We start from the raw sequence: 11,864 nt of genomic DNA, 5'->3' as shown, positions 1-11,864 counted from the left end.
GGTGGTCAATCAGAGGTTCAGGCCATGATCAACAATTCCCTTACAGTTGTTAACAAATGAAATACACAGCAACCACATTACAGCAGAAATGTCACTCGTGTTGAACAGCAGGTCACAAGACTTCTATGAAACAATTTTTGAAAGAAACATTAGCCTCTTTCAGTTGCATATTCTGTTTTTCCTCAAACCAAGGAAGTAACATAATAGCTGGGCATAAGGGCGTTACAATATTCTGTAGGCTTCAAACCAGAACATGATTAGGAAAAAACACACTGTTTTCACAACTCCAAAGAAATGTAGGAATAGGATGAGAACACATAGTTTCACTTCTGCTAAAGAATGCTGCAGCTTCCAAAATTATGCTCAGTGGCATCTCTTTAATACCCAGTTGTGATGGTAAATCTAACAGAGAAAGATATGCAGGATCTGTGTGTGGCACAGTCTATTTAAACCAGAAAACTTCGAGCAATGTAGTGACTTTGTCCTATTTCCTCCATGTCCTTAATAATGCTTTATATGGAAGGTACATTCACAATAACTTTCAATTGTACTGCAGCTAAGGTCTGAGGCTGAATGGTTACCTAGACTTCAGTAAAAAATAAGAAACCCAAGACACACTGTCTTACATGATTTATCTTACCTTTTATTCAAGGCTCTTCAAAAGGTTTATTGTAATTTAGGGAAGCACAGGGAAAAAAACCTATCTATTTTTAAGATCCAATATTCAGACTGCTTCTTCTGGTGTTATATCCCTTGAGTAGAGGAGCCAAATTCAGTGAGAAAATTAAACCCCACTACCAGCCATAACGCTCTGGGTCAAAATGTATGAAGGGTCAAATTTTATTCACATAAGCAGAAAGAAAAATGCTAATTTCTCCTGGAATTGTAAGTGCCATGCAGGAGCAGGGAAAGGCAGTGGAGTAAACAAACAGCAGGGGATGGCACAGCCATAAAATATAACATTGTGGCAGGCAACCACACTGCACAACCACATTTAGAAGTACTGTGTGATACTCTAAAGCTCACAAATTGTGTCGGCTCATTGCCTACTGAGAATATAAGCTCAATTGACTGACTTCTCTTATTTATCTTAAGATTTTATTCTAGATACAGAAGATTTCTGTGACTAAGTGAGAACAGGCTGAACTGTAAGTCTTTGAGGATTGTAAGAGTATGCAACAGAAGCCCAGATATGGCCATTCTGTTCAGAGGAATCTGGCTCCAGCTTTGCTCTGCGTACTTTAATTTTTATTACAGTATTTTCTGACTGCTTGGGATTACGTTATGAATGGACTAGAAAGGGAGAAGTGGGAGAAATACATAAGATCAGCTGTAACAAGAACAGAGTAGGATTAGGAAGAGGACTAACTTGCACATGCACAGACCAGCTGAGTAAGAGTCAGCAGTTGAACACAAAGCATGAAAGTGTTGTTGAGCAGATATCAGGTTGTTGATATGCACAGGTACAGCTGCTATTGTTCAAGTTTTGGTCATCCAACAACAAGAAGTTATTTTGATGCTGTCTGAAGTAATGGCTTTTGTTGTTGTTGTTTGTTTGTTTGTTTTGTCTTGTTTGTATATTTGGAATTCCATACCATAAATACATTTTTAAAATGAGATGCATCCCTCACTTCACAAACACACCCTATTCATGTCGTTGCTTTTGGCAGCATGCATATCTGTGAGCAACTGTTGTCAAGGATGAAGCACAGGAAAAGGAAAATTTCATAAAAAGTCTCAGATGTTCACCTTGAGAACTCACTACTGAATTGCTACTACTGCCATCGAACCAGACTGGTGCTCAAAAACAAGGTCAAACATCCCACTAGTTTCATGGGATTTTTTGCTCTCTTTATAAAATTTCCCCTCCTGTTTTATTATGTTGGCCCACAACATCAGAGGCAGATGTTGGTAGTACAGCAGTAGAGGATGAACCTTCCCACTCACATTCCACTACATTTTGTTGCTGTGTGACAGATGGCAGCAGAGGGATAGCCCGACAGAATGGCATCTGACTTGCAAGTGTGTATGAAGCAATGTGGAGCTGAATTCCTCCATGCTGAAAAAATAGAACTTATTAACGTTCATTGATGCTTGCCTAATGTTTATGGAAACCAAACAGTGAATGTGAGCACAAAGGCAGTGGCTGGTGAGTTTCAACAGTGGCAACAGCAATAGTGGGTTACCTCCACTGGGGCAGGTGTTGATGAGCGTGGCATGAAAGCTCTTGTTCACTGTTGAACAGTGCACAACTAATGGTGGTGACCATGTGGAAAAATACTATTTCATAGCTGAGAATTTTCTCTATCAAGCAGGGTTACCGTGCTCATTGTATCCGTTGTCATTTCCATGGATATAGATAGGAGGCATTACTTTCAGAGAAATCAACATATATGTGGCCCAAGGCAATTCCTCTTCACTCAGTGTGGCCCAGGCAAGCCAGAAGGTTGGACATAATTGAGCTAGCTGATATGTTACTAACTGGAAGAAATAAACTGCTTCCTTAGCTGTGCACCTAACTAGCTGAACTTACACTTCAAGTAAATGGTTTTATGAGTATTTCAGTTAAAAAATTTCTTATAGAATTTGCCAAACTGCTGTTATTTGCCCATGCCTATTTTCAAATAATGATTCAATCCTGAAATACTTTCAGCATACAATGAGTGTGTATTATATATGCAAAAAAAATAGATCTACTTTTCTGAATTTTCCCATAGATGTTCAGTGTGTGATCCAGTCGCATAAGAAGGATGTTGAATTTGATCAATATCTCTTAGTATACATTTCAATCGAGTTCTCAGACAAACATGTGGGAATGTATTTTGCATTTCATTAATATTTTTAGAGGACTTTTTTTCCCCAAAAAATAAGTTGTAAGAAATGCCAACACAAGTGCCTTCTCAAATTTAGCATCAGAAGGAGCATCTTTCTGGGTGTGACCTCCAGCTTAGAGCACTGAAGTAGGGAAAGGAAACAAGTGATGGTAATGGGGTGACAAATGTCAGGTAGAAGGTCTGCTCATGGCCAAGATTTCGGCATGTGGAAATTCAGCTCTCTTTCACCGCTGTAGCTCCTGAGATGCTAAGAGGCGTCTTAAAAAACCTCTGGGTTAGAAAGGAGTTCCAGGTCTAAAACAGTATGCGCAGTAATGTCAATGCTATTAGCAGTTTAGTGAATGCTGTCATTTAAATGGAATTATGCAGATCTGGTGCCCCCTGCTGTCTCTTCTTCTATTGTCAGAGAGACCGATGAAAAGTATTGTTAATGAACTACACAAAAGGCCCCCATAGGGCAAATTAAGAAAGCCGTGCACAAAGACACACTGAAGCTAGAACGGGAGCCCTAGCATTGTTTGGGTGAAGTTTCCAGGAGTTACGAAGAGCACCACAGGGAACAGCATAGAGACCTGGAGCTTCAGCTGCTGTAGTGTACTAAAGTAGATGTCATGACCTAGAATGGGACTGCCCACTGAGCGTCACTGGGGCCTAACCTTCCCTCCTGCTACTCATTGCCAGGCCACTCATGCTGTTAGCAGCAGCAACCATCTGGTGGCACACGGGTCTTGTTTAACTCCCAGACTCCATTAAAAACTAATCTCTCTTTTTTTCCTCCAGGTCTGGTGTTCTGCTGGATCAGTTTATTTTGTGATGTAAGCAGGGGGAGTAACGCACCTGTTGGCAGCAGTTTAGTCTTAGATTGGCTTTGGCTAATCATGAAATCTAAATTAAATAAAGGTGTGAGGTGCCAAGCGGTGCAAGATTTGTCCAACGTAATACAGCACATTTCTAGCAGAGCTGGCTGAAATCCCACAGCGATCAATAGCTTAGTTTTTATATCTCTATCATTTTATATTTCTCCATTGGTTTCTTCCCTCTTTCCTGTACTTCTGGAACACCGCGCAACATAAGAGATGGTGAAGCGAAGTTACAATGCCTCATTGGAGACTCTGCAGAGCAACAGACAGGCTTCTTGAGGAAGGATGTCCACTTATGTGATTTTCTATTTTCAGTCAACTGCAGGCTAACAGTCAATAACTCTGTGTGCTCATTCTCAAAGATTTCTCTTTAAACAGGATTGCTCAGTAAAGTCCCAGTGATTAATCATTCAGTGTATTGCTTTTTTATTGCCTTTGGTATCTGTGCTTGAAAAGGGAAAAGAATAAAAAGAGCATAAAAATAGCTTAGAAAAGGGACAATCCTGCCTTGCTGACACAGGCGTCTCAGTGCCTGTGTTCCCTGGCAACTTCCACTCCGGCAGTATTTACAATTCACAAGATCCTTTCTTGATTAATAATGATCGTTCCAAAGTTCTGTCAAAAAACATGTCTTGTGTTTTCTCCATCGGGTTTTGTAATGCTCACATGTGAGCATTATAACTCTCCTCATAGTTTCCTGAATCTAACAGTGCACTGCTCCAGACAAGTCTGTGTACAGCACTGAATTAATTGAACTCCTATTTGTGGCACAGTGACTAAGACTTGTTTTGAACACATGGTGAGGTGTCTTTTGGCGAAATAGTGGCACGGAAAACATTGGTGATAGGATGGCACTACCCTTTGCTTCAGGTGGGTGTGTGGCAGAGAACACATCACAATTTCACTCTTCGGTTGCACTGGAAAGCTTTTCAGACTGACATGCACACTACAAGCCATGGCATGATCTGGAAGGGCTTTCTGGTGAACAAGATGAAATTTCTGTGATTTGCTGGCACTGAGAGGGTTTGGAGCTTCAAGAAAAAAAAGAATGTATCCATCTTCTCTGACATTTGTTTATATATACCGGTCCTAAAAATACATTTTCAACTCTTGAACTCCTGAGACTCAGTGAGATGGTACAATCTGTATTACGTCTGCTGCAGCACTATTTAAACAAACATATTGTTAAAAGTTTTCCTCACTCCTAGAGCCCAGAAATCTCGTTTTGCATTTTACACGTACTATTTTTACAAATCAATATTCAAAACAGCAGAAGGCATGAGTTTGACGTGGAAATTGTTAAGTGTTGCATTTTGATACAAAATCAGCTCGTACTTGCTGTTTACTCCGTGAGCTCTCTGCAAGGGCTGAGTCCAACATTTACGTCTATCTTCTTGGACTGTTGTGTAAGTCAGCAGCCTGTCCTCTCTTCACCCCTTTTCAGAGTGAAACATCCACACGCAGCCATGTCAGGCATTGTGCAAGAAGCAGATTAAGAGGGTGGACCCACTTGTTTTGATCTCCTGGCAGAGAGCTGTTGCTCACCCTGCTCTCAGCTTCAGGGCTGCTCCCGCAGTCACCTTTCAGCTTTATTTTCTCAGTCCTAAGCTCTCTTCTTTCACCTTTTCTATCTGCTCTCTGAATGACATAATAAATGAACGTGTGCATCCAGCAGACATCAGTTGCAGCACACTGGTTTGTTGCAGAAGGGCAGTGTGGAAGAGGAAAACACGAGTTTTGAGGCAGACGGCCGTACTATCACTAGGCCTCAGGGCACCAGCTAATCAGTAGAGGTGCAGCTTCATTGGAAGAAAGTGTATTTTATGATATTTTTGTGTGCAACTGAAACATTTGGCTTCAGTTAGACAACAGGGAGGTGTCATCAGCCACTGGCTTACTACATCATGGTAATTAGGAAGAGTTATCAGGAGATTCTCCTTCTGGGCATTGCCAGACCTGGTATGCACAAAGGGTTAAATATATCACCACTCATGGTCTCCCAAACACATAAGCTTGGGTAAATATCAAAACATGTCAGACTTCATGCTTCTCTCAGCATTCTTTTTTCCCTATGAGTTAAGTACTGGAACACACATCTTCCAGCTAGCACATAGTCTGTATCTGCTCTTATCCAAAAATGTTGATTTGCACACTGTAAGTGGCAAAACTAGAGGAAAAAAGCAAAACCAACCACTTCTTAATATATAAAAAAAAAAGATCTTACCCTTACTACACTTGTTGGAAATCCAGCCTGGAATGGCAAAGTACCTAAGGCTTTGTTTATGCCAGGTAGCAAAAAGTGCTGTAAATAAAGTAGAATACAAACTGTTTTCTAAAGTGATTTGTCCAGTGTATGAGGATTAAAATCAATGTATTTATTTTTTATGTGAAAAAGCAACAACAACAAACAAGCAGAAAATAAAAGAAACAAATAAAATAAACAAATGATAGTCAAATGGAGCTACCTGTAATACAAATGGAACAGGAGCTTATAATATCATTTAATACTACATAAAATAATATATATAATATAACAGAACAAGGCTTATCTACAGCCCAGAGCCAGCATTCAGGAGATTTGAGTATAGAATGGTTGGAGGGGGTGTGCTGAGCAAAAACCAATTTTGATAGCAAACATCCCTGCTTTAGAATTAATTTAAAGAACAAAAGATTCATCCATCATCTGCTTCTGGAGACTGAACCAGCACTGCACCAACTGCATATATATATATATATATATATTCATTATACATCAGTAAGTATCAGAATATATTCTTGTTAGAACAACATTATGTCACATTCCTTTATTCTTACCAGAAGTTGGAAGACAAAATCACTCTGTTACTCACAGTGCAGTTAAGAACACCAGGTGATAATCTTAGCCTATATAGTATACACTGCACTTTTGTGAAGTGATATTTCATTTTCCAGGAGTTCTCTCTTGTAGCTGTTGCTGCCTTTGGTGTGTCTAGACTGTAAGCTTTTGAAAGAAGGGAGAAATTGTTCTTTGTGTGCTCGTAAACATACATCAATGAGTTCAGAAACTAGAGCTGCAAAGTTTTAAAGGAACCCAAGTAATGACATGCAAAAAAAATCTCTATTTTTCATTTTAAGCTCCAATATGTGGTGTCATTTTAAGGTTTTTTTTTGTCTCAGGTTCAGTATTTAACCACTCTGGTTACAGTTATGCATTTATTTCATCTGATCCCACTATCTGTGAAACATTTGTGGTCATCACCGATGAAAAAATGGTGAGAAAAATTTCATACTGCCAGACTATCTTGCTGTTCCCTCTTTGGTCAGAGTTTCTCTGCACATAAACTGAGTAGAGTAGAAATTAATAACTGGTGGGAACTCAGATGTCATCCAGATCCTGACTGTGGACAGGACACATGCACTCCAGGAGCTGAAAAACACTTCTGATGCACTCACTGCAGACTTAACTAATGCAGCCAAGAAGAGGGCCCTAGGCAATAACTGACTTTCCAGCTGTCTAATCTTCAGTTGTATAACTGAGTACTTTCTGATGTTGCTCCTCTTGCTATGTAATTCTTCCTGTCTGCAAGGAGGAGCTTCCAAACAGCATTCCCAAACAACAGATATAGCAATACAGGTAGCATGGATGTGATGGTTGGTACACTGTAATTAGATATTACAAATTTTCATGGTATTACTTTATTTAAAACCTGTCACTATAGTTAATGTTTTATATTCAGTGATCCAGAAACAATAGAACTGAATATCTAGCTTATTGGACACATAAGAGATTAAATCTGTATCCAGTGCTCTGCATTAAGACACAGCACATAAAGTAATATTACAGTTTGGAGCATAAATATGTATTCTACCCTGAATAAATGGCATAAATTATTGGAATTGAATACCTCCTAGACCAATATTAATTACACCTTGTACCTTTATGAACATGCTGACTGAAGTATTTATCAACCATTCACACAAGCAATTTGCTCTAAGTCACACAATGAGTCAGTGGCTAACAAAGGAGGGGGAACAAAGTCCCATTTTCTTCCTGGGTTCTGCACTATTTTCTTGCCAATAAGAATTAAAAGTCATTTAATATTTTATAAAACAACTTTTAAAATGTCATCTAGCATGTTTTATCTGAGTTGTAACTTAATCCTCACAAGATATTAAAAAGCAAATATCTATGTGCTAAATATGGTGTAGCAAAAACTAAATGGATTAAAATCTTCCTACTCCTAAAGCGGTTTATTTTCACTATGTGTACATGTTACTGAGGGAGAGTACTACTCTTAAAAGCAAAAATGTATCATGCAAGCCTCAGTAAGTTGTGCTGCCTTTTGGTTCACTGCAATGGTTTTTGGTTCTTTTGATGACCACTGGGTGTCACAGTTATCAACAGTAAACTCAGCGCTTGGACGACTTCTCCAGTATGAGACTCAAAATTGAGCCTTATTATAAGAGATAACACCAACTACTGCACCCATAATATTAATAACTATCCCCCTTCCAAGACTAGAAGATGGTTTCTTCAATGAAATTAAAAATCCATTGGAGTTAATACAGTGTTCTTCCTGAAAATACACCAAAATGGAAATTTGTCTTTTAAATTTAGTCCAGAAGTAAGATCTTACCGTATAGCGTATTTGTGAAGTATTTCCTCTGATGCAATGGAATGAGAAAATTCCATGGGCTTGGGGAGCAATTCCCTCTTCAAAAATTCTTTGATAAGAGAGTATTTTTTCCTCTCCATTTTCAGGAGGTCCATTCGCTGAAGGAAAGTATACCTGACAGTACGGTCTTGTGGTTCAGGTCCCAACTCTCAGAATCATTCAACAAGCAGAAGAATGTGAGCTCTCATTTTATCTGCGTCTCCAATGTAGAAAAGATAATGTGTCTCCATTGTGATCAGTGCTTATTCAAGATTGCAGACCACAACTTTAAATCAGGTGATCTGGTCCATGTCTTTGTTCATCTGTCAGCTCCAAAGGGACAAACAAGAATCATCCCCACCAAGGATCCCACTGGATGGGGAGTGTATGTGCTGGGCTGGTTTCACCCATCAGTGTATAGACCTTATCCTTGAAGCACTAAAGAGTTGCTTCCTACATCCAATGAGTAGGTAGCACCGTGGACAACATATAAAGTAAATTATTTGCAAATATACAGACTAGCATCATAATTTAAACTATGTGAGCTTCAGTGCAGGCTCTGTACTCTCTCAGTGAATACCATCAATTAGGGCTCATGGCTGTGGGCACCTGGGAACAGATATGATGGATGGCCAAAGCATGCCAGGGCAGGTAGGTTGGGAGGCACCAGTGTCTATATGAGGCTTGGTAAGTGCCAGCAGTGTGTGTGCTGACGGGTATTGGTCTGGGGTGGGTGATGAGATCAGTCAAAGACTTATGTTTGGGATCTGCTTTGACAACAGAGTTTGGGGGATCTTTGCCAAGGATGATCCCATAAGATGTCAAGAAGGAAGAACAAAGAAAGAAGGAGGAAGGCTTTTCCTGAAATATACTGGAGTTCAACATTTGTGGGCTAAAAGAAGGAGCTTGGGAATAATTCCAGCTCTTCCATCTCTGTAACTACTAGCTGGGCAACTTGAAATTGCTACAACGTTTCAAGTTTTCTCAGTTCCTAATTTTTTATTTTTTAACCTATCTCTTATATTGGAAATTGAAAGAACTCAAAAAGAAAGCAGAGATCTAATTTAATTCCTGAAAATCAGGTTCAACACAGGTGACAGGTTCAAGACTGAGGCATGGGCAGGTGAGACCAAAATACCAAACAAGCACTGTCATAAGAGATGAGTAGCACATAGCAGGCATCAGCTTCTCTCTTTTGCAGTGTGTTTGGGGTCTCATATTGTCTTAAGTAAATCTTCCTGTCCTGCCCAGCATTTCTAACCTGTAGCTCTGTACTGCTCTGTCTCAGACCCTTAATCCCTGATTGCTAAAACAACTGTCTCAGCAAGAAACATATTTTTTCTTGTTTTCTCCTTGAGCCTATTTTCATCTGAGCCCAAACGTACACAAAAAGGCCCACACTGGATTCAGTTTGAAGAATGCAAGCTTTAGCTAATGCATAAAAGATGGATGCAGGGAGGAAGAAAATTAAGCTGTTCTTCTTGCCCAGTAGAGCAAGATAAGAAGTAATGGATGTAAACTGCAGGTGGGAGTTTTATGTTAGAAGTTGGAAATGGCTTTTTAAGAGTAGGCATAGTGAAGGACTTGAATAGATTGCTTGAAGAGTTTGTGAAGGATTTATAAAACAGGTTGGATAAACATTTATCAAGAAACATACTGATATATTTGCAAGAGAGAATTGTCCAGTCCTGTTTTCCAGTTATTTTACGATTCAGGGAAAGCTGATTGCCTATCTTCTGCCAGAAATCAGTCATGAACTAATCTCACAATCTTAAAACATTACCAGCAAAAAATAAATAAGTAAATAATAGTAATAATACATTAAAAAATTAAAAAATCAAGAATATTTTTTCATTAACATAATCCCAATTCTTTCTCTCCTCGATCAAAAAGCCCTTCTACCCTCCAGCAGACTCAGCTGCAGAGCTGAATACAGCAATTAAAATACTGAAAGCTTTGTACTAGCAGCACTGATAACTCTGTGGCAGTAAAGTAGCAAGCAATCTTAAGTCTATATTTCTATTTTCTGAGTTCTAGCCACTTATATACTTCTGTCTTCCTCCCCACCCCAACACAATGCCCGATTTTCTAAATTACTGCAGCTATTATGCATGCTTTCATTAACATAGCAGGTGCAGTTATTTAGACCATTAACGTCCTCACAGTAGTTTAAGTCAGAAGTGACCCCACTGCAAATTAACAATTCAGACACAAGAGGTGAATGGTGTTTTAAAATACAGCTGGAAATCCTCTACTGTAACCAAAAAGGACTCAGGCCAGTGTCCTTGGCTGAAAGCTGCTCCCTTAATACCACTCACTTGAGTTGGAGGAGGAAAATGTTATGGATTTTATTATTTTTATTCTGTCAAGAAAGAGGCTCCTTTCTTCCAGCTGAAGTTAAAAGCTGTCAGCAAGTACCAGCAACACATTTGGAGATTTTGGACTGATTCCTGGTGATTTAACTATGAATTTCTTTTTCTCTTTCTATGGTATCATTGCAACAAAGCCAGTTACCAAAAGCTTCTCTGATTCATACTTTTTCTTTCTGCCCTTTCCCTTCACGCCACAGTGCCATTATTTCTCTTCCTTTTTCTCCTTTCCATTCCTTCTCAATTATGTCTTCATTTCCCACAGTTTGAAAGATGGATGCCAACGTTGTACTAAAAATCCACAAGAACAGGGTTCATCTTGCCCAGTCCTTTAGGGATTACTGGCAAACGGATATTGAAGTGCTGTGTTTATATATTGTAAGTGACGTGTTGCTGGATTGTGGTTGTTACTGCTAAATACCTTGCAGTGGAAATGAAAAACAAACAAACAAACAAACAAAAAAGACAACAACAACAAAAAAACCCCACTTCCTGTAGAATTAAAAATAATAAAATGTGAGATACAAGAAGGACAATATGATGCATTGTGTTGGGAATGCTCTTGTGCTGCCTACAACCACACATGTCAAACCACGCTAACAACTACTGAATAGCACTGGCCACAGTGTGGGGTCATGCTGCACCTGTTTGCTTTTTGCGTCACGCATGCTCCATATTCTGAATAACTTTGGTTCAGCTACCTGACCAATTACTCACACAAACCTATAGTTAAATGGAGGATATGGCAGCACAGCTCAGCACCACACTCCTACCAAGCTAACTCCAAAACAAGATGCTGGATAGGTGTGTCACCAAGGCACTCCACCCCAGCTAATGAATGCAGACAGCACTGGGAAGGAAGGAGAGTGCCAGAGCCTTGCTCCCACTGCTCCCACTGTCTGCCCCAGCCAACAGGCCAGAGGAGCGGGAGTGAGGAGTATGCCAAATGTTAGACAATCTCACTTTTAAGACTCTAAGTAATAGCTTTTTGATCTCTGTGTAGGACATTCAGATGTAAAGATCTGCCACTTTTAACTGAGGAACCTTTTTAAGTGGGATTTCAAAGCAGTTTGACACAGCCATCCCTCTTCCCAGCGGAGTTATCAGAATGGCAATGTGATTAGAAGTTGCAATAAACTGGATCTCATTGTTACTACTCAATTACAC

This window comes from Excalfactoria chinensis, chromosome 3 (assembly GCF_039878825.1).
Source record: "Excalfactoria chinensis isolate bCotChi1 chromosome 3, bCotChi1.hap2, whole genome shotgun sequence".
Classification (NCBI taxonomy): Eukaryota; Metazoa; Chordata; class Aves; order Galliformes; family Phasianidae; genus Excalfactoria; species Excalfactoria chinensis.
Note: the sequence above shows the minus strand (reverse complement) of the source record.